Source organism: Balaenoptera physalus (assembly GCF_965194825.1).
Source record: "Balaenoptera physalus genome assembly, chromosome: 8".
NCBI lineage: Eukaryota > Metazoa > Chordata > Mammalia > Artiodactyla > Balaenopteridae > Balaenoptera > Balaenoptera physalus.
The window spans coordinates 61,609,333-61,631,758 of record NC_138887.1 but is presented as its reverse complement, the minus strand read 5'-3'; the positions used below and the strand labels follow the sequence as shown (position 1 = coordinate 61,631,758).

The following is a 22,426-nucleotide window of genomic DNA, read 5'->3' as shown; positions in this document are numbered from 1 at the left end:
TCCCTACTAGACTGTAATCTTTTGATGGCTTATTGACTGAGTCTTATTTCTCTATGACGTCACCTAGAACCTGTACATAGTAGGTGATCAATAGATACTTGTAGAAGTAAATGAAGTGAAGCAATTTTGGGGTGCACTCAAAAATAGGGACATAGATATTAATTTACTTCTGATTTTTGTTAAAGGGAATAGACAAAAGAGTGGTTTGTTAAAAAAAAATTCCTTATAGACATTTAGATGTAAAAGTCTTAGCTTTGGTGGCTTCCAAAGAAAGAGAATGGCAAAAGATGATTTCTAGTTCAGGCAGGGTGATATTTATTTTGCTTGTCTCGCACAAAAGCTAAGGATTCTGAGAGTTTTTGAATGGTTTTTAAATAGTTTTCCAAACGGGCATATTTTTGCATATGCATTCATAACATAGAAACTAAATGTAGCTAAATGAATTTACTTGAATTTTATACGATGCTATCTTACTCTGTAACTACTTGCTACCATTAGGAAAAAGCAATAATGTGACATGACAAGACACTTTCAATTCCTTTTGTAAGCAGATAAGTTTAAATAAGGAATGAATGAATGAATGAAATAAAGTGGGAAAAAATAATGACCAAGTTTGATTACCATAATAGAGCAGCACTTTGAAAATCTAGCACTTTGAAGTTAAATATTGAGTTTGTAATTTATATGAGGTAGTGAAACATTCATTCACAATTTTTTTTAAAAGAAATTTACCAGGCACAGTGAGTTGGGGCCTCTTTGGATTTTAAACATAGTATTGCCACTTTTGGGTGTCATACTGTGACATTTTTCTGGGTGACCGTTTGGAGTGGGGCCCAAAGTGGGAGGGGGCTGTCCAGCCGGTCCTAGCATCAAGGCAAGCATCTCTGTCTTGGCTCTTGTGAGCTAGTGAATCCAGTGCTGCTGGAATAGTCTGTGGCCCATGCAAAAGCTGTATGGAGCCCAGGACAAGCCCCAGCAAGACCACCGCAGAGGAGACTGTTTGTGTTTGGGAAAATGCAAAAGCTACTTTATCAAGTGACTCTTCATTGAGAAATGAGTCCTGGCTTATTGCTAGGTTCATGTAGAGACTGAATCACTCAACCATCTGGCATAAGATGGCCATGGTACCTCAATGCCTGACATGAAATAGTGTTGTCTCAGACACTTAGCATAAAGCCAGGCATTCCCAGAAGTAATCCACATCAAGTGGGTTGAGATGGAAGAGAAACCTATGAGGCTGAGTCTATGAGAAGCCTGAAGACACAGGTAAATTGTATGAGCAGGCAGTTGCACTTCTTCATTACTCTTTCTTCCTTATGACTCCTGGGGAGTTTCCTATGACTAGTGGACCAGGGACAGAGTAACTTGAACCTGGTGTACAGATGGCTTTGCATGATACGCTGGCACCAGACAGATGAGAGGAAGTGCTGCTGTTCTTCAGGGTGGCCCTGAACTACAACTGAGAAGGGAAATGCTTACAATAGTTAAATTCTGAGCAGTAATTTTATGTTCACTTTGTCTAGAAAGAAACATTTTATTGTCTACTTTGCCTAAGGTCAGGATCTACGCTGATTCTTAAGCACAGAGGTGCTCAGAGGTGAGCACAGAGGCGATATTCAAAATCTATAACAAGAAAGGCAATTGGAATCTATCACTGAAACTGGGGCTGAAGGCCCCCTGTTGTGCCAGATGTTAACCCTTTTATTGCTGAATTGTAGGGAGTCAGAGATGTCTCTGAGGAAAGAACCAGACTGACTTGGGCAATGGTGGATATACTGGGGCAGGGGGCTTGGGACAGTGGCAATATTTTAGAAACGGTTAGGGTTGAATGAGTACATACTGGGTAATTTTGTTGTTCTGGTCTGACTAGATGGTCAGGGACTTAGAAGGATCAAGACTGGAGAATTGATGACAAGAAGGTTTTAGGGGAGGGTGGATGGACCTTTCAGAATGGGCCCAGAGTGTGAGAATATCTGTGTCCATGTGAATGCTCACTAAGAGGCCTGCATTATTAAAAGGTTCTTAATAACCAGGAGAACAAAATGACTCCTTCTATGGGAGCCAGTCATCCTCCTTCTCCAGCTAGCCTATTGGTTCATGGATATAACAGCTATGATGGCCAGCATGGAGGTAATGCTTGGACTCAACAACATAAATTTCATCAAAACTGATTCATATACTGTTAGCAACAGTGACTAGCAATGTGCTTCTAGGGGACCTGATCTACTACCCTGTGGCAGATAAATTATTTTGAGTTGGAAATGCCCTTTCATCATGGAGGAGCAGCATTTATCATCACTGGAATAGTCTTTCTGGATTTGGATTCTCTTTCCCTGCTTACATGCCTCTAAAGCATCACAGGATTCCATACATGGCTTCTGACCAATGAACTCACTGCATCGCAAAACAAGCAAGGCAACAGGCTACTAACTGCCTGGCCTTACTGTATAGATATCCAATCACCCTGATGAAGCTAGACTTCATTGGAAACTTAGCCACAACACTATCTAAGAAGTAGCCCCTTGTGATATTGGTGTGCTCTGGCGTAGGATGCAGAACATGAGCAGAACCAGTGACCAATATGTTTGATATTGTTTTCATAGCCAGAATGCAACCTAGGACCTAGGGGTGAAGACACCTCTTACACTACAGCTACTCTTTCACTTCCAGAGTTTTGGCTTTAATTCTTTAAAATTATTTCCTTAATTCTTTAGTGTAAGGAATTCAGTATTCATTGAAGGGATGCTTCATCTAAGGGTTAAAAAAAGTGTAGGTTCTATTGAATTGGGAGCTGAAACTGCCACCTAGATATGTTAGATTCTTTGTGCTATCAGGGCAAAGATCCTTGGCAAGCTGTGGTGTTGGCTGAAAGTCAGGAGAACTTGGAACAAGTTGAGAAGAAATCTATCTTATAAGTCAGCGGCATTCTTGTGCATGCCCACAGAATGGGGGACTTGCACCAGTATTTGCTTGCTAAGTATGCTATTTATTCTCGTGTTTCCTTTTAAAATGATAATGAAAATTATTATTTTTTTCTTTTCTTTCCTCTTTCTTCCAGGGGTATATGTTATCTAAGTAGTGGTTGAATTTATCATGTAGTCTATAGGCTGTAGAATACTGAGATGGGATTGTGACAGAACTGAAGAGGAATGGACACAAGCCAGAGGTCCTGGGCTCCACAGCCAATATCTCACCTCTGTGTGCAGTGGCTGGAAATGACTGTGGTTGTCTCCCATTGCTGTTGTGTGAGAATTGGTTGGATCATGTGTTATGAGTGGGGTTTTTTTTTGTTTTTTGTTTTTTTTGGATATAGGAAAAAAAGGTATGTATTAGAGAGAAAGAGAGAGACAGAGACAGAGAGAATGAATGAATGAATGTGTGTGTGTGTGTGTGAGTGTGTGTGTGTGTGTGTGTGTGTGTGTGTGTGTGTGTGTGTTCTGGGCAGCCAGAGGGTGGATTGTAGCAGATGGCTTTGGGGTAGCTGTATGGTCAACTGTGATTTCTCCTTTCTCAGAGAGATTATTTCTTTGCACATAGACATAGGCCCAGGAGATTTTATCTGTCCTATGTGATTCTGTCTACCTAGTCATAGATGTTTGTCTGGGAGTTTCCACTTGATTATGTTCGGCATCTCGATGATTAACATTTGGAATGGTGAGACAGAGAGTTGGAAAGCATTTGATCCCAGTCACATTAGTGGCAAATTCTAGAGAGAGATCTATAAACTCACTGATGCCCTGGAAGCTCACCAATTCCTGTCCTTTTAAGTCTTTGTCCTTTACCCCTTCGTTGGATTTCATGAAATGCTCTGAAACCCCTCCCATAATCTTCCTTTGTTGTCTAAGTTAGCCAGCGTTGTTTTACGTTCTTCACAACCAAAGAATATTAGTTAGCTAATACAGAAAATAAAGACTGCCTATGTATGGGGTGGTCCTAGATGTGGTTGCTTAATTTTAATAAAAAACCATCAATTATTTGTGAAGAAGAAAACTATAAGAAGAAAGGAAGACGTCCAAGCTAATCTCTTTCTTCATGGGGTTACACTGCCCTCCCTCTTCCCTTAATTCTGCGATGGAAAAAACTCAGCATTAATTATTGGAATAATTGTATTTATTTTTCTAAAGTTAAAATTTGGATGTACAGAGGAGATGGCATGGGGAGGAATGAAAAACAGCATCTAGTGTAGCTGGTTTAGTGAGAGTACTGGGTCAGATGGACAAGAAGTAAAGATACAAAAACTTGGAGTAAAGGCAAGCAGAGGATCAAAACAAGTGTAAATACATAAGCCGGATGAAGTCCCCCAGTGCTAGCTTCCTCATACCTGTACCATTTTACTAATCCCACTGCCACTGGGACACAAGTAGATGTTCTGGTGGTAGTGGATACAGGCTATAAAGAAACTTGCCAAATAAATAGAATTATATATTGGTGGCTTTAGATATATCATTAATGTCACCTTCTCCCTGTTTATTTTCATTCACTGGTCTTTCCAGCTTTCTCCTCACTGAAATCTAATATCCTCTATTATATATTAATGAAGTAGTTCTCAAACTTTAGTAATCCTAACAATTACCTAGGAGGTGCTTGTTAAAATGCATATTATGGGCTTGCCCCTCAGAGGTCCTAATTTATTAGGTTCAAGGTAGGATGTAGGAAGCTCTACTTTTAATAAGAACCAGGATTTTCAAATGCAATTAGTCATTGGTTGAGTGACCATGTGTAAATTATTTTCCAAACCAGAACACTTTTGAGAGTGAAGTGAGTTGCTACTAATAATTATTCTGGAAGGACAAGTGCAAACCAGCACTGTCCCATGGAAACCATGACATGGCCAGTAATTGATCACATTTGAGAAACACTGCTACGTGAAATTAAATTTCAGTCATAGCAACTCAGACAATTCAGACTTAAACTGATTGTGGTTATAAAAGTCCTTGTTATATACGAGAAATTTTAGGCCTTAAGGAAAGGCAGATGGAAGACCCTTTATTTTTCAGGTGGGGGATCGCCTGCCTGCTGTACCCCCAAAATTAATATAACCTTTGATAGGCTTGTTTTGCCAGTGATTTTTGAGACAGTTCAAGCACTTTTAAATCACACAAAAAAATCTCCTTTATTCCTCCCTCCTTTCATTCCTCCCTCCCTGCCTTCCTTCCCTCATCAGTTTTTTAAGTCAAATATTTATTGAGGAATCCAGAAGACTGAGAAAGAGTCTGGGAGAATGCACCCTCATTCCTCTTACTCTTCATAAAATGCAGAGACAGCCCAGCTCTTGAAACTGGTGCAGTTTACTACTGTTTTGGATAGATGTTTAGCCAAGCATAATTAAAAATACAACAGAACCATGTATTTTACTTTAAGGCTAGTTTAGCAATTCAACCAGAAACACCTTAACCTTGAATGTTTAAAGGAGGAGTTACCTCAAAGTATTTTTAAGCCATGTTAGACTGTAAATATGAAATTTTGTCTCTTTTGTCTGGCATGATGGTCATTGTGTTTAGAGTTATTCTTGTGGGTGAAGATTAGGTTTCACTTTGTTCTTTTCCAGTTAATTTCGGGTTTGCATTGTAGAAAACAGATCAAGTGTGTCAGAAAGTAAGCACCTGCTGGGGAGGAGGAAGGCATTAACTATTTCAGGCACTAATAAGAAATGGTACTTGATGCAGAAGTAAATTAGTCAATTACATTCATGGTGACAAGGACAAATTAATGTTTCTTTAAAAATTCCTGACCTTTTGAATTATTTGCCCCATAGAAAATGATCCATCTCCCCAATTTTTAAAGTTAAGAGTTGTAGTGAGCTTGGAAGAACTTTATGATTACTTTTTCTCTCCTTTATCAAAATAGAAAAGGGATTTACTTAGGAAGATAAAATCATCATTATTTGATCTTTGTTAATGCTGTGTCATCTTATAGATGTTTTTAAAGACTTGGAACATGAAGCACTTTGATAGAGAGATACATATTTTTCTAAAAGTTTTTTTTTCTTTGACCTTTCATTTTTCATATATAATTACTGGAAACACAATTTAAAAACCACAAGGTGAAATTCTTAATTTAGACTTAGCTTTCGTTAAGGAATTCAACAAGAAGCAAATGTCAACTCTAAATAACCCCTTTTTAATGCATAGGCCATACTATGGTGTGTGTATTGTCTGTAAAATAAATGTCATGTTCAGCTTCTGTTAACCCACATTATGCCAGGAAATTTCCTAATGGCTCTTTCAGACATTTTTTTCTTTCTGTAAATCTATTACTGTGAAACTAGTTCCTTCCTGACTTCCTATTATGTTTCTCTGCTATTGCATTATTGGTGTTTATTGTGTTGGAATAATCTGTCTTTATAAATTAATTTTGTCTTTTTGTCTTAATTTTTTTCAATGCTCTTGATTTTTTTCAACTTACATTAGCATTTTTATTATTAATTCCTTTTTGAAGAGGCATTCATACTTAAATGAGATTTATTCTGTTTGCAAAATTTAATTAAAATTTCCTTCTTCCTCAATACATTAAACCTGTAATTGTTCTTGGATTTTAATATTTTCTATTATTTCAAATCAATAGTGGAGAATGAAAACATTCGTACATTGATCTAAATGATTTTTCTCTATTTTCCTATCTTTCTAGCAGCTACTTGAACATTTTTTTTATCAACTTTGAGATCCCTTGAATATAAAAACATATTCTTCTATTTCCTCTATGTACAGGAAGTTTTTCTATAGTTCTTCATCTGTAAACCTACACATGCCACAGTTGTGTTATTTGTCTTCTCTGTGTCCATTCATTCAGCCAGACATTCATTGAGCACATATTAATAAGATACTGTTAGGTTATGTTTATTTGTTATTGTTTCTTTCCAATTGCAATTTTTTGGATTATATTTCTAATGCTGCTCACAAAAAGTATGCTTAAAGCAAACTTTCTTACTCTGATTTATTCTCTTATATAGTTAATTGAAGTGTAGTGTGTTTATAGATTTAAGAGCCATGACTACTAAATAGATACACTAGTAGTTATGATAATTCTAAAACTGCCCAGTGAAATCATATAGATATATAGTGATGGTCTTTCTGCACATATAAAATTTCATTGAGATTTGCAAAAATTACAGAAAACTTGATGACCTTTACTGACAATAATTTTAGTTAAAATGGCAAATTAAACACAAATTAATAAAAGCTGTAACTTAGTATCATTTACTATGCACCAACTTGGTCAAATCAGTAATTTCATCTATCATAAGAAAAGCTAGATAAAGATGAAAAATTCTTGGCAGTCATGTTGAAATTATTCCATTCACTAAAAATTAACCTTTTTCAAATAAAGTTCTGTTTTTAGATCTTTACAGGTTACTCTATGAGAAAAGAATCAGGAGAAATGGGAAATAAATTTAAAACGGACAGTTTGCTCAGCTGATTTAATTAATTGAAAGTCATTGCTATTAGCCGACTCTTTCCAGCCAGGCTTGGTAGAACAGAAGGTACCTTATAGAGCAACTAAACTTTTTTTATAGAGCGACTTTTATTGGGCCCTTTTAATAAAGTCTATTTTGTTAGTTTAATTTCTATTAGAGGGAAAACACACACACACACATACATACACTAAAAGGTCACAATTAATTTCAAAATCTTGGGGTACAGGAACATCTAAACAAAACTCTAGTTCAGTTCAGCATCCCTCATTGAGCAGATATTTACAGAATACCTGCTCTGGTCTGGGCAGAATGCTGGGGAATCAAGATGACTCACCTGAATCCTGAGTGAGGATGAGGCCTTATTCATGCTAGATTTAAAGTGTGTGAAGCTCACTGGAAATACATGAAATCTTGTTGCCAGCTGAACAGGATGAGATACAATTCTGAACAGTGTTTAAACATTTGACGGTCTGTGTTTCAGCGTGCTCATTTCCTAAAACCTAGAGATGTGGCACAATCCAAGAGAAGCCCCAGGCTCTGCTCCTGCATCCCAACTTCTGCTCAGTTGGATCTCTTGCCAACCCTTCTTCTACTAGGAAGTTTCATCTTCTCCTCAAAGTCTCCAACTACTGTCTAAACTACGTTTATTCATCTTTGTAGTCACCGATGTTCCCAGGACTTAATATTTTATCTTTCAAAGTATACCTTCTTTCTGAGATTTATTTTTCACTTGCATTTCCTGCCTTTATTGTTGAAAGCATCTACAAAATTTATAGGTTAGACTTTTTTTTTGAGTTAGTTTTTTTCTCCCCAGAAGATACAAGTTATAAAGTCACTTGCAACTGAGGCTAAATCATTTTTGTTTCTAATCCAACACCTAAAATAGTGTTCTAGCTCCCTACAGACTGTTGGTATTAGTTTTCTTACTTTGATCCATGTGGCTTTGAAGATTTTGAAGTGCCTGTGAATGTAAAAGTACCTAATACGAGCAGGATTAAACAAAATGTCCCGTGTGTGCTTACCGAGTGTGATGCTTAATGGTCTTGCTTAGGAAGAATCATGGCATCTATAGCTCAACATCTTGGAGAATTTAGACTGTATTTAGGAAAGGCCACTTCTCACCAAATGGAGTTTTAAAATGTTGACAGGTGTCCCATTCTGAATCAGATAGTGTAATATTTTGAGCTTTTTTTCTGGAAAAAATTGGACATAAATATGACCTGATGTATATATCTGTCATTTTTACTCAAACATGTTTTATTATGAAGTGACCTATTAGAATTTTTAGATATCTACTCTTGAGATATTTGCTATTGATCCATTTCCATTGGCATTATGAGTGGATGAACTTCTATACATGTGGACCTTGATGCAGAGTAGAACAAGCCACAAGCATTTTGATTGTAGCACCCATTATAGAATTTTCTCTTAATGAGGCTTATTTCTAGCTGGATATATTGGGATTATATCTGATGCTTGCTAAGTACACAGTAAATGATCATTTGAAAGAATGTGTGAATGAATGAACAAATGGACTCGAAAGTAGAAAAATAAAGCAAATTCTATGCTCTGCCTCTAAGAACACTTTGCAGAGGTAGATAACTTAAATTACCCTCAGGGGTTGAACCTAGTATGGACAGGGATAAGACTTAAGCAAAGCCAGAACAATGTATCTAGGGTGGGGGTGAGGTAATGAGAAATGTAGAGTAAGTTATTGAGGACTTACTACGTACCCACATTATGCTACAAACGTCCATAGATGTTATCCTCTTTAAATCACAAAATAATACTATAAACAAGGTATTGTCTATAGGATTGTCTACAATCCTACAGACAAGTCTTGTTTTACAAGGGAGGACGGAGAGGCTCCAAAAGTTAGGTCACTACCCAAGATTATACAGCCTATAAGTGGTGCAACCCGGATTAAGCTTCCAACACCACAGCTAGTGATCTTATGACAGTGGCCTTGTCTGGATTATAATATTCTTCTGCTGAAACAAATGGAATCCCTACAGCTATAAGGTCAGTTCAGGCATGAGAAGGAATGAAAAAAGAAATATTGCATAAGATTTCATTCATCAGGGAACTATAGGGATTTAGGAACACAAATTAGCCTAAAAGATATGAATTCCAGACTAATACACCTCATGTAAGTATTAATTTATGATTTATTTATTCATCCAATAAATACTGATTTGTTATCCTCCATGTACCATAAGCCCATGCTGCTCACACCTGGCATGGGTCTTGGGTACCTCTCTGGTAGGATGTTGCATTTTATTTGGCTCTCCAAAGTGAAACCTATGTTTGCAGGTTCTGTCCTTGAATCCACCCACCAAAACTCAGATGGTAATTTGCCTCTTTATTGTAGCCAGGGGCTCCCAGTTAGTGAGAGAGGCTGATATAAAGGGGAGTGAAGAGGCAAAGGAGGTAATTTGTCTCCATTTCTGCTGATAAGGCCGGGAAGGCAAGTTTTCCTGAGGCTACGATAATCTGGAAAGCTGTCTCACTTATTACCCACAGCATCTGGAAGCTCTGTGGCTAAACTGCAAAGATAAGCTGATAAGTGTATTTTGCCCAATAACAGACACTGAACTATCTAATCTTCCTTTAGTATTAGAAGGTGGTCTGAGAACACCAGGTGTTAGAAACAGGTTTTCTTGTCACTTGTCTGACCAGTTGCATGTGCACAAAGTGTGCAGGTGAAAAACCTAAACCAGATTAAAAATTAACCAGTTAATTGTGAGTATAACAGAGATAAAGTGAGTTTTGAAAATGCCAAAGTGCTATAACATATTTGTTGTTATTATGAGTCCTTTATGATGAACTTCAGTGGACTGGTTATGTCACAATTAGTAGGTATTAAAATCTTACGAAGATTTTCTTATGGACAGCCAGGTGGTATAAGGTAATACTTCTCTAACTTTAATATGCATATGAGCCCCCTGGGGATCTTGTTAAAATCCAGGTTCTGATTCAACAGGTCTGGGATGAGGCTTGAGGTTTTGTGTTTCTACAAAACTCTCAGATGATATTGATGCTGCTGGTTCATGGACCACATTTTGAATAGCATGGGTGTAAAACTGAGGGCATTATCGTCCCTCAATTCACGAGAATTTATGAAACTTTTGTCCTAAAAATACATATATATATATAATATTTATTATGTATATTATTATATATACTATGTTGTATATTAGTATATATTTATAATATGTAAGTATAAATATATATTATATATATAAAATATATATTTAAAAATATGTAATGTAGCTGGTGCAGGACTCATGGTATAACAGCAAATCATCAAATCATCTTTATTTTCATCTTTCCTGCCCCAGTAATCACTGGGTGTTCCTGGATGAAAATTTCTCCAGACCCCATGACTTTCCTGCTCATGTTTAAGTAATAGATCATCCTACCGTCAATTAAGATCATGAACAAGGCTCAATTCAGTAATTAGATTTGGGGGCCCAAGATATTAACTAAGCTCTGACCTTAATTTAACAGGCAAACCTCCCTCGGCCCAGCAAGAGCCTGCTTCCCTGGTAAGTCTGCCCTGGAAAGAGGCCCTCATTAGCCTTTCTCTATTTACTTATCTTGGGCCTATTGGTTTAAAGCTGATTCTTTCCTCCTGGGGCACTTTCGTGGAGTCTTCATGATTATGTTTGCTGGTGACCTCCCTCCTGCAGTTCCCTTGTTGCTGGCTGGCAGAGCCACTTGGATTCCAGGTGGCCACTTGCATCTCCTGCTTTGGACCCGAGGAATCTGGCCTCACCTCCAGTCTCTTGCTGGACCCCTATTGGGCCAGATTCTCTCTCATCAGCTACCTACCTCTGGTCCACAGGAAACACTCTCATGTCCTATACCCTGAAAAACTCTGGCAATGCAGATGGACCTGCCCACAGAGCAGTTAGTCAACCATCCGTGGTCCTCTAGATTTCCTGGACAGAAGGCAGATGGCAGGCCTGGAGTCCCCAAAGTGCAGGGATATACCACTCAGGGTCACCGAGGGGACCCATCTGAGTCCTTCTCAACAGAGTGAGGTGGTGAAGCCTATTAACTAGGCAACAGCTCTTTCCAAAGTGCTCTCTCTTCAAAAATATTCCTTCTCCTTCCCTTTCTCAATCCTCTCATATTCTCAAAGTGGGTCAGAGGGTTCAGAAGTTATGGCATGGATTCTCAGAAATTTCCTTTGAAATTCTTTATATGGCAGTTTGGTACCTCACTTTTAAATCACTCTTGTTATTGTAACGGAATGTCAACAACCTAAGTTTAGCAAGCACAACATACCATGTAGTAAGTGTGATACATTTCCCCATTTGACAGGTGAAGAAACTGAAGCATAGAGAGATTAAGTAAAAAATGCTGTATGTGAAGCTAAAAATTTTTGCTCCTAAGTTTGTAACCTAAACTGCTATTCTGGGCCTGTGGTAGAAAATTTCCAAATATTTGAAGGCAATATAATGATATATCCAAAAGAGAATATTAAAAAGCAAGTGGTATGTCAGACCTGCAGAGTAAAATCTTTGGATAAGATTTTTGGTTTTAGGTCTTATTTATTATTGCCTTAAAAGAGACATCCTTGGACTGCATTTCCTAAAGTGTGTTCCATAAAACATTAGGCCCATGGTTCTTTGAATCATTCAACACATTTACTGCATGCTACACAGGGAATTCTGTTCCTCTTGGGGATTTACAGCCTATTACCATGTTTCTAAGAAATCGTGTAGAAAAGAAAAGTGTGATTTAACCCCAAATTATTTGATATTGGATTTTTCTGTTTGACTTAAAAATTTTTTTTTGTAATACCAGTAACGTTCTTTGGAAGTTCCAAAGAATTGGCTCTTGGGAATTTTGTAATGGATTCTTTGATTACTTCAGAGGTGAGTGAAGGTGCATCTACTAATTATATTTTCTTTTTCCTTTGGCTGTAAAGAATGTTTAGTTTACAATCACCTTTTGCAGTAATTTGACAGACTTCCAAAAGCACATTTTAAACCTAACTTGGAACTAAACCCTTATATTTTCATAAACCTTTATAAATAACACTGAAAATAAAGCAGGAGTGTGTTAACATCAGTTTATGTAAGATGTAGGGTTTGGTGCAGTGGTCCTCAACCTTGTCTGCATATTAGAATCACCTGGGAAGCTTTTAAATATCTGAGGCTCAGGCCACTCCGGGTCAATTAAAGCAGAACCTCTGGAGGTAGGATCCAAGTACATATCTTGAGGTAGGCTCTGATTTGACCTTCCCACAGTCCATGTGAAAAATAACCTAGATACTTAGGTGAATTCAAACTACCTCTCTGAAAAGGAGATCAAATTATCTACCACCAACAGATTTAGTCTGCTGAAATAAAATGGTTAAAACATGTAAGATTTTCTTTCTTAAAAAAAAAAAAACAACTAAATGCATACTACGTAACATTTCTACATCATGGCAATTACCTAGGATATTCCTTATTGAGGCTTTGTAATTTATGACCTTTTGTGTAAGCCCCCTCTCCTCATTTGGCTCTCATTTGTCAGTTTTATATTTCCAAACTGCACTCTACTGAAAATAAGGAAATTAGATCAATATAGTTATGTTAATGGAAGTAATATGCAGCTCATTTGAAAGAGAATGGCAATATATATTTTCATACGTTCTACATTACTCAACTCATTGACCAGAAATGTGTTAATGATATAACGCTGTTATTTTGAATGTCTGAGAGCTCCTTTGATGGCACCTTAGAGATAAAAAGCTACTTAATGTGCATGAAACTGGAATGAATGACTGCACTGAATATTTAAATTATCTTTAATGTCCTGTTTTTAGCAGCAAGTTTTATTCAAACTCATTAACTATTATTCCTAGGAAATAAATTAACTATGCATTTTTGTTCATCGCAGCTCACACAATTCCTTGTTATTTTGTTTGAATAGTGAGCATAATTCTGTTTGCCAAATAAAAGAAAAACAAAATCATAGAGTTATATATCATCAAAAAGTCTACAAATAATAAATGTTGGAGAGGGTGTGGAGAAAAGGGAACCCTCCTACACTGTTGGTGGGAATGTAAATTGGTGCAGCCACTATGGAGAACAGTATGCAGGTTCCTCAAAAAACTAAAAATAGAGCTACCACATGATCCAGCAATCTCACTCCTGTGCATATATCCCCAAAAGATGAAAACTCTAATTTGAAAAGATACATGTACCCCAATGTTCATAGCAGCACTATTTACAATAGCCAAGACATGGATGGAAGCAAACTAAATGTCAATTGACAGATGAATGGATAAAGAAGATGTGGTACATATATACAATAGAATATTACTCAGCCATAAAAAGAATGAAATAATGCCATTTGCAGCGACATGGATGGACCTAGAGATTATCATACTAAGTGAAGTCAGACAGAGAAAGACAAATATCATATGATATCATCTATATGTGGAATCTAAAAAAATGATACAAATGAACTTATTTACAAAACAGAAACAGACTCACAGACATAGGAAACAAATTTATGGTTACCAAATGGGAAAGTCGGGGGGGGGGTGTGGGAGGGACAAATTAGGAGTATGGGATTAACAGATACAAACTGCTATACATAAAATAGATAAGCAGCAAGGATTTACTGTATAACCCAGGGAACTATAGTCAATATCTTGTAATAGCCTGTAAAGGAAAATAATCTGAAAAAAATATATAACTGAATCACTTTGCTGTATACCTGAAACTAACACAATATTGTAAATCAACTATTCTTTTTTTTTTTTGTATTCCAAACTGTATTTATTATAATGGGTCAGAGAAGAAAAAAAATACACCAAACAATTAATAATTGGCTGCCATTTTGTCTTACCTATTCACAAGCAACATAATAATCTTAACCACACAATGATAATAGAAGAAAATATAAATAGTGACTACAAAATTATATCCAAACACCACTTTGAAATCATTTTTCTTCAACAGAATCCCCCAAGGAACATTTAACTCTGCTATTAATGTACATAAAATGCTGCTGACATACTGCAAAATTCAGGCTAATTTAATAAAGCCTGATGAGCCTTACTTCATGTTAAGATGATGTAATAATATGTTGCTAAATGAGTCTCCTCATATTACCTTCACAGCAATGGCATAACTGATGAGCCATTAAAAGGAAACTGGTGTAGCAGTATTACTGGAAACATTGATAGATCATTCTGCAATTGAATTTTTTTCGGTTCAACACAGAGCATAGAAGCCAACATCTTTATTAACAATAGGTATGGGGGGAGGGATAAATTGGGAGATTTGGATTGACGTATACACACTACTATATATAAAATAGATAACCAATAAGGACCTACTGTATAGCACAGGGGACTCTACTCAGTGTAAATCAACTATTCTTCAATTAAGAAAATAATTTAAAAACTCATAGAGCTCTAAGAAACACAATGCCAGAATCATGTGATTTAATAAGAACAAACCAGGAGTAAATTCTTGGGATTTTCTGCCATAAAAACTCCATTGCACACATTTCTTTGCTTTCCCCTTCGGGCCTTGCTCGTGTCATGTATTGTTTCTTGGTTCTGTTTTTAGTGGGAAAAACAATAATGATGGTTTCTATGTAATTAGGAACTTCCAAGATACCTTTGCGGTATCTTTAAGAAATAAAAAACTATTAGAGGATTTCGCCCTGAGAAGGCAGTAGAAGTTGAGCAAATGGGAAGGAGGAGATAGAAATGTGAAAGAATTGCTTGTTGGGATATTTGAATGAAGGTGAGGATGCAGAAGGAGTCTTGCTGGAGAGAAAATGGATTTGTGTAAATGGAAGACTACTTGCTATTCTATGGAGAGATGCCAAAGGATTAGCAACAAGAGACATTAACATTTAATCTTTTTTATACTTATCAAAAAATAGAGAAACTAAGGAATAAAGTAATCTTGGGTACACATATATGGTGAAAAAGTCATCTGCAAATTTCAGAAATATGAACTGCCTTCTAGGGACTACTATTTAAATGTCACCTGCCTAAAATAATACATTTTAATTGGACTTTGATTGGCAAGTTCTTCACTACTTCCTTTCCTTTTGTGAAGATATGTTTCAGCTGGCAATACACAAGAGTGCGTGGCATTTTAAAAAGGGAAACGGTGAGTAAACACTATTACGTGGATCTGAGCTCCCTGACACAGACAACTGTTTCGATATAATTCTTCTTAGTTGTAGTTTACTAGCCTGAAGGGCGTCGTTAAACTGGTTTCAGTTTTTTTAAAAAAATAAAAGTACAGGTAACAGAAAGCACTAGAAAGGGAATTGGAAGATGCTAGACTGAGTCCTAAAAAAAATTACTTTGTGAACGCTAGGAACTAACTGGAGCCTCAGTTTCATCAGCTGTCCAGGCGAGATGCCATTTAACGTCTCTGAGGTCCAAAATTGTATGAATTGTCTAAATTAGCCCAGAGCTAGGTAGAGCATTACTTGCTTAAACCAATGGTGACATCTGGTGGCTGGATGTGCTAATGACGGTTTCAGCTGCCTTCCAGCTTCCCCAGGGTTTGGTAAAGCTGTTTTTTAAAAATGGCTGCCTTTTCCATTTGATAATGTTCTGAGGGCCAGTTGGAAGTCTTACTGTTCAGATTTGGTCTCTCTAATATATTGTTTATATTATGAGTTAAAAAAATTATGATTAAGTAGGTGAATGAACAATGTGGTTTTTTTAGTGAATTTGATAATCTTTTTCTTTTAAATAAAAAAAGCTCTAACTTCCTCTGGCTCTGGAGCTACCTCTCTGAAGCAGATTATGTTGCTGCCATGCAATTGCTTGCAGTGCCGGCTGTTAAAAGATAAACTGAGGCATGTTAAAATTTTTAAGAGTTTATCTGAGCAAAAATAGATTCGAATTGATTGTCAGGTTTCTGCAGGGATAAACAGTAAATATTCCTGGCAGTATGGAACAACCTCTTGGATACAAAAGGCATCCCAAAGAGCGTGCAAAAGATACTACCCTCCCAAGATCCAGAGCCACTCCTGAAGATAACCATAAGAAAGACAATTCCCCTGAGAGCTGGCAACAGTCTGCGGGACCCTAGCAACCCACATTTTTGTCTGCCTGTATTTTGGGGGCCCCCAACCTGACAGCTGCCAACTCTAGTTCTCAGGACACAAAACGGGACAGACAAGAAGGCAATAGCTGTCTGTGGAAGAGACGGGATCCACAACCAACGGGTACCCAAAAGCAAATTCACAAGTCCCAATTCAAAATGTAATTCTTAATTTTTTTTTTCCCTGCCCATCTGCATTTGGGAAGGAAAGGACAACGTGAAATTTTACCTTCCTCTCTTCACCAGGCACCACAGATAGAGATCTGAAGAGCTGACTTTGGTGAGAATTCTCACCCCTTGCTCACTTCTGCCAGTTTTCCCAGGATTCTGTGTGCAGGCTCTGCAGCGAGTGGGGTGTCCCAGCGGCTCTTACCCTGGTCATGAGAAACTGCTGAGGAGGAAAAATAATTTTCGCTCGACCCATTATGGTGAGTGCTTGGCTGAGACCCTTTTTCTCCAGGGCACCCCGTAGTAAATGGATAAGCTTATCCAGGGTTAAAGTTCTCCACTGTGGCCACTGTAATTCAAGATTATTTTCGGTAAGGTTAACTTGCTTGTTCAGCCTTGAAGCAAAATTTTGTTCCCTTGAGGCCTCACACTGGACCTAGTCCGGCTTAAGTTGGACCGGGACCCGGTCTGGTTTCCAAGTCGGACCCAGGCTGACCCCGGACACGGTCTGGTTTCTACGTCGGACCCAGGCTGACCCCAGACACGGTCTGGTTTCCAAGTCGGACCCAGGCTGACCCCAGACACGGTCTGGTTTCTAAGTCGGAACCAGTTGGACTCCAGTCGGTTTCCGGACCCAACCCGGAAAAAGAGCCGCTCAAAGAAAGTTTGAAAGCTCACGACGCAAAAGCTGCAGAGGCAGGAATGAGGAGGGCCTCACCCACCACCGGCAAGAAAGCGGCGAGCTCAAGGGGCTCACAGGTACATTCACCTGCTTGCTTGTTGCTCCAGAGGGTCCTCGGGGGTCTCCTCTGGTGCCCTCTTCTGAAACCAGGACTGTTAAAAGATAAACTGAGGCATATTAAACATTCTGAGAGTTTTTTTGAGCAAAAATCGATTTGAATCAGGCAGCATTCCATCTAGCAGATAGAAGGGGGCTCCGAGAATCTATACAAAATGAGATTTTTATAAGCAGAAGGGAGCAGGAACTAGGCAACAAAGTGGTTGGTCATTGCAAGGTCGCTTCCCTTTAAGGGATGGCAGGGGTCTGTCAGGCAGATAACCTACTCATTGCTGATAGGTGATTCCTGACTGACTGGTTTTAGACTCCATTTCTGGGAGAACTGAAACTGTAATTAATTTATGTTTTGGTTTGGTGACGTGGGGTTTAACGTAAGTGACTCCATTTGGGGCCTGTTGTCTTGTTTTTACAAGACTTAAATTTAAAAATAAATTAACTTATTTATTCTCTCACCTATTCAACTCCTACTCTTGTGTCAACCTCTGTGTGAACCAGGAGGGATTAAGAAATAAAAGCACATCCCTTGACTACTGAAGCCTCTGGTTTAGAACCTGTGCAACTGATAACACACTGGCCTGGATCTGGGCTCCCTTTTGAAATATAGACAGCAGCAGGGTAAGTCTTGATTTTCACTTTGTTTGTCATTATTTCCTGGTTTGCCTTTCATGGTGGTGAGGTCCTTACCCCTGCCTTCTGAATCCCCACTCCTCTCAGACAACCCTTAGCTTCTACACATGGTTGAATGAATGAGCACTTACTTAGGCTTACTATTTTCCCCTACGTTTAATATTCACAACTTGTGATTTGTAAAATCTTGATATTCCCTTTAGTGCAGAGTGATAGCACCTCCAGCTTAGTCCTTTTCCAAACTATCTGGCTGACTTAGAATTCCCACATTTCCCAGTCTCTGCCATAGTGCTCAATTTTATCTTTTTTCATAGCATTTCACATTATTTGCAATGATTATCTTTATTAATTTGTCTATAGCTTTTTTTCCCCCTATGATGTACGATGTGAAACCTAAGTGTCAGCACATTTAAGACAGTTTCCCTGAAACCTGAGTAAGGGGCAAAGTGAGGAACCTAACCCAGGCTTTTAGACTTCCTAGTTTGGGGTCTTTACCATACACCCGAACTGCCTTAATTCCTGGAAGGGTGAGACTCTCCTTATCCAAGTTTCTGGACAAGAAAGTGGATCCAACCAGAGAGAATGTGGAGAGGGATGCCTCTCTCTGCTTTGTATCCTTGTCCACTGTGGCTTATCAGTCAGGAAGTGGAGTCATAGGCAGGTATATACTCAGTTTAGTTTCCCCAGAAACACTGACAGGTGGTGCAAACAGAAATCTGAATTATTTATAAATGACTGTAGGAAAATATTTACTTTGGGAACTCTTACCATTTTATGCTTGATTCATTTATAGTCTACTGTTTAGAGCTGCAGTTGGCTTTACTATCATTTATTCTTTCGTACACTGAGTCAGTGAGCCTTGATTCAGCAGCTACTACGAGGATAAACCAGACTAGGTTATCTTCTTAAGCATTTAGGAGTCAAAGTAAATTTGATTGACTTACAGCTGTATTTTAAATATATTGCCCCCTCATTCATGTTCCCCTGTATACTCTAGAGGGAGGATGAATTCTGGAACACACAACAGTGACATAGAGGATGGCCTGTTATATCTCTCCCCATATTCTAGGGTATGTATATGCCAGCACCTAACAGTCCTTGTCACATGGCAGATGGTCAATATATACTTGTTAACCGACTGCCTGAATGAATATGATGATACCATCTTTCTGCTTGAAATCCTCTAAGGGCCTCCTATTGTACATACAGTGAAGTCCTTTCTTTGACTCTGACCTTCAAGCCCTGCTTACCTTTCTAACCTCACTTATGCAGCCCCATCTGCACTAGTCTTTTTACACTCTCTCCTATCCAAGGACTTTGGCACATGTTTTCCCTCTGCCTGGAATGCTCTTTTTTCTGTCCTTCTTCAGGTCCCAGATCAAATGTCCTGTTCTCAGAAAGGCCTTCCTTGACCTCGCTATTTAAGCATGTTCCCTTACCTTTCTCCATTTCAGCAACTTGTGTGTAACCTTTGTAGCATTTATTTCAGTTTTCAATTTTCACCTCTTTCACTGTCATTCCTACATCTAAAGCCCCATCATCTCAGGCCTGGACTATTCCTGCCCTCCTACATTTTATCCTCCACGTCGCAACCAGAGTGAATTTTTAAAATAAATAAGATAGATTGTCCTAGTTACAATCCTGGCTCTGCTCTATACAAGCATGTATGATGAAATGTGATGAAATGTCTTCCGGCCTCCGTTTCCTTATTTGTAAAATAGGGATAGTACAGTTGACCCTTGAACAACACAGGTTTGAACTGTGAGGGTCCACTTACATGCAGATATTTTTCAATAAATTAACAGCTGGTTGAATCTGCAGATGTGGAACCTTGGATATGGAGGGCTGACTGTGAAGTTACACGTGGATGTTTTACTGCGTGGGGCGTCTGCACTCCTAGCCCCTGCGTTGTTCAAGAGTCAACTGTAGCAACACCCCTTTCATAAGCTTGCTGAATGATTAAATGAGTACATATTTGTAAAGCACTTAGAACAGTCCAAGTTCATAGTCAGTGCTATATTTTAGCTTTGAACATATAATAACTGAAACTCCCATTACTTCTCATTATACTCTAAGTAAAATCCAGACTTCTTAACCACAAGTCTCTGAGGCTCTACATTATCTTGTTTTCTTGCCTCTCTCTTCAAACTGAGTGCTTACGACTCTTCTCCTTACTCCCTATTCACCCACGTCGACCTTTTCTTCCAGGCTTCTGGTCTTAAAACCTGCTTTACTAAAGCTGAGAATGCTCATCCTCTAGATCTTGGTGTAGTTCTCTCCTCACCAATTCAGGCTCTTCTGAGAAACCTTTCCTGACCACCTTATCCCTCCCCCTCCCCCTCTCGTTCTTTATTCCTGCATCCCTATTGTCCTTTCCTTAACAGTTGTCATGACCTGCAATTATCTTATATCAATATATTGATCTATTTACTTGTTTTTTCCAGTCTCCCACACTCTCAAGTTATCTCTATGATATCAAGCACTTTGTCTGCCTGGTTTACCTTTCTATCCCCAGGATATAAAACAGTGCCTATATAAAACAGTGCCTGGCATCTAGTAGGTGCTCCATAAATATTTGTTGGATAAATTGCAAAACAGTCTTACAAGTGTACTTTACCATTGGTGGAATTATTGCCATTTCTGCCATTTCATACTTCTTGGCTAAGACATAAAATCTATGGTATAATTTAATCTCCTTAAATCAACTATAAGCATTTGGCTGGGATTAAGCAAATTCCAAATTTACATGATTAGAGTACAAGGAATTGTTTTGACCTCTCATAATCGTATGTTTCAAAGCTTTTTTTGTGTTTTCAGTGCCCGGAGTTATTTAAATAGGTCTGCATTGTGATATTTTTCAGTCAATACCATTGTTATTAAATCTTTTTATAAAAATGCTATCTCTGATCTTTCCTGATAGATGGAATTTAAATTCTTTGGAATAGTTGAAGAAGATAAAGAAAGAAGGAAATAAGGCTGGGGTGTTCTCTCGAGACTCCATAGCCTAGTGTGCTTTGAGGAATGTATATTCTGATTCATTGCACATTTTACCAGTTTGGTAAAAATGGAATATAGTGATAGCCCACTGCAGTGTTATATACAAAGTATAATTGAGAACCCTAAGAAAACCATTAGAAATCCAACTGAGGATTTCTTGTGTGTCTAAAACTGAGAATAGGAAATCTGCTTTGACCTGATACCCTCCCTCACTTCCCTCATTTCTGGGGTCTTATAGAAACCTAATCAAGTAAGCTGGCCTAGCAAGAAGGAAGCATTGCAAAAAAGCAAAGGAGTTCAGTCTGTCTTCTCCTATGCCTAATAGAACAATCTGCCATTATTAAACAACTAAAGAAATTTAAATAAAATCAGATGATTATTCAATGTGCAGATCATTCAAGATATAGGTGAATATCAGAGAATGAGAGAAATTCCATTTACAATCTTTTTTTTTTTTAAATAAATTTATTTATTTATTTATTTTTGACCGTGTTGGGTCTTCGTTTCTGTGTGAGGGCTTTCTCCAGTTGCGGCGAGCGGGGGCCACTCTTCATCGCGGTGCGCGGGCCTCTCACTGTCATGGCCTCTCCCGTTGCGGAGCACAGGCTCCAGACGCGCAAGCTCAGTAGTTGTGGCTCACAGGCCCAGCCACTCCGCGGCATGTGGGATCTTCCCGGGCCAGGGCTCGAACACGTGTCCCCTGCACTGGCAGGCAGATTCTCAACCACTGCGCCACCAGGGAAGCCCCCATTTAGAATCTTTGACGTCCCTTTCTAAGACCTGCAAATGTAGCAAACATATGAGTCCTTAAAGATAGAATGTAACTTCAGCCCATCCCTCAATTCTTTCCTGGGCCCACCTTGTCTTCAACATCAGTTCCTGGAATCTCAAAGAGGGAGTGAAGCTCACCACTTGGTTAAAGATGAAAGGTGGAAATCTGATGGTTTGTTTTTAGGTAGTGTCATTGTGTTCTTGCTTCAAAGTGTTCCTTCAGATGGGTCTCATCATATTGTCTTGGCATTGAAATGGCTGCATCAAAGCAGCTTCATCAACAGATCATACACTTAAAATAGAAAACAGGCACATTACCTCAACAGGACTAGTTGTTACACTATCTGCCTTTCTGAATATGCTTCAGTGACACCCACGCTAATTAAATGAAGTCGATTAGAACTCAGCAGTGACCTAATTCCATGTCTAGCACATCAAGAGCTGTTTGTTTATACCAGTTATCAGAACAGGGTTACCAAACTGTAGAAGTAATTTAGGTGGCACTTTCTAAACAATGTAGATCAATTTAAAGTGGATTCACTGTGGTAAGTGACTCATGGT

General features: G+C 38.3%; 1 protein-coding gene across 2 annotated transcripts in view; it reads left to right on the top strand.

The window, feature by feature from the left end:
• The first annotated feature begins 820 nt into the window (after nucleotides 1-820).
• NXPH1 (neurexophilin 1) overlaps nucleotides 821-22,426 on the top strand; it is a 418,279-nt gene continuing 396,673 nt past the window's right edge. For both annotated transcript variants that reach the window (XM_082472103.1, XM_082472102.1), the window contains exons 1-2: nucleotides 821-17,430; nucleotides 17,966-18,085. The gene's annotated coding sequence lies outside the window, so the exon portion shown is untranslated. The remainder of the gene's footprint in view (nucleotides 17,431-17,965; nucleotides 18,086-22,426) is intronic.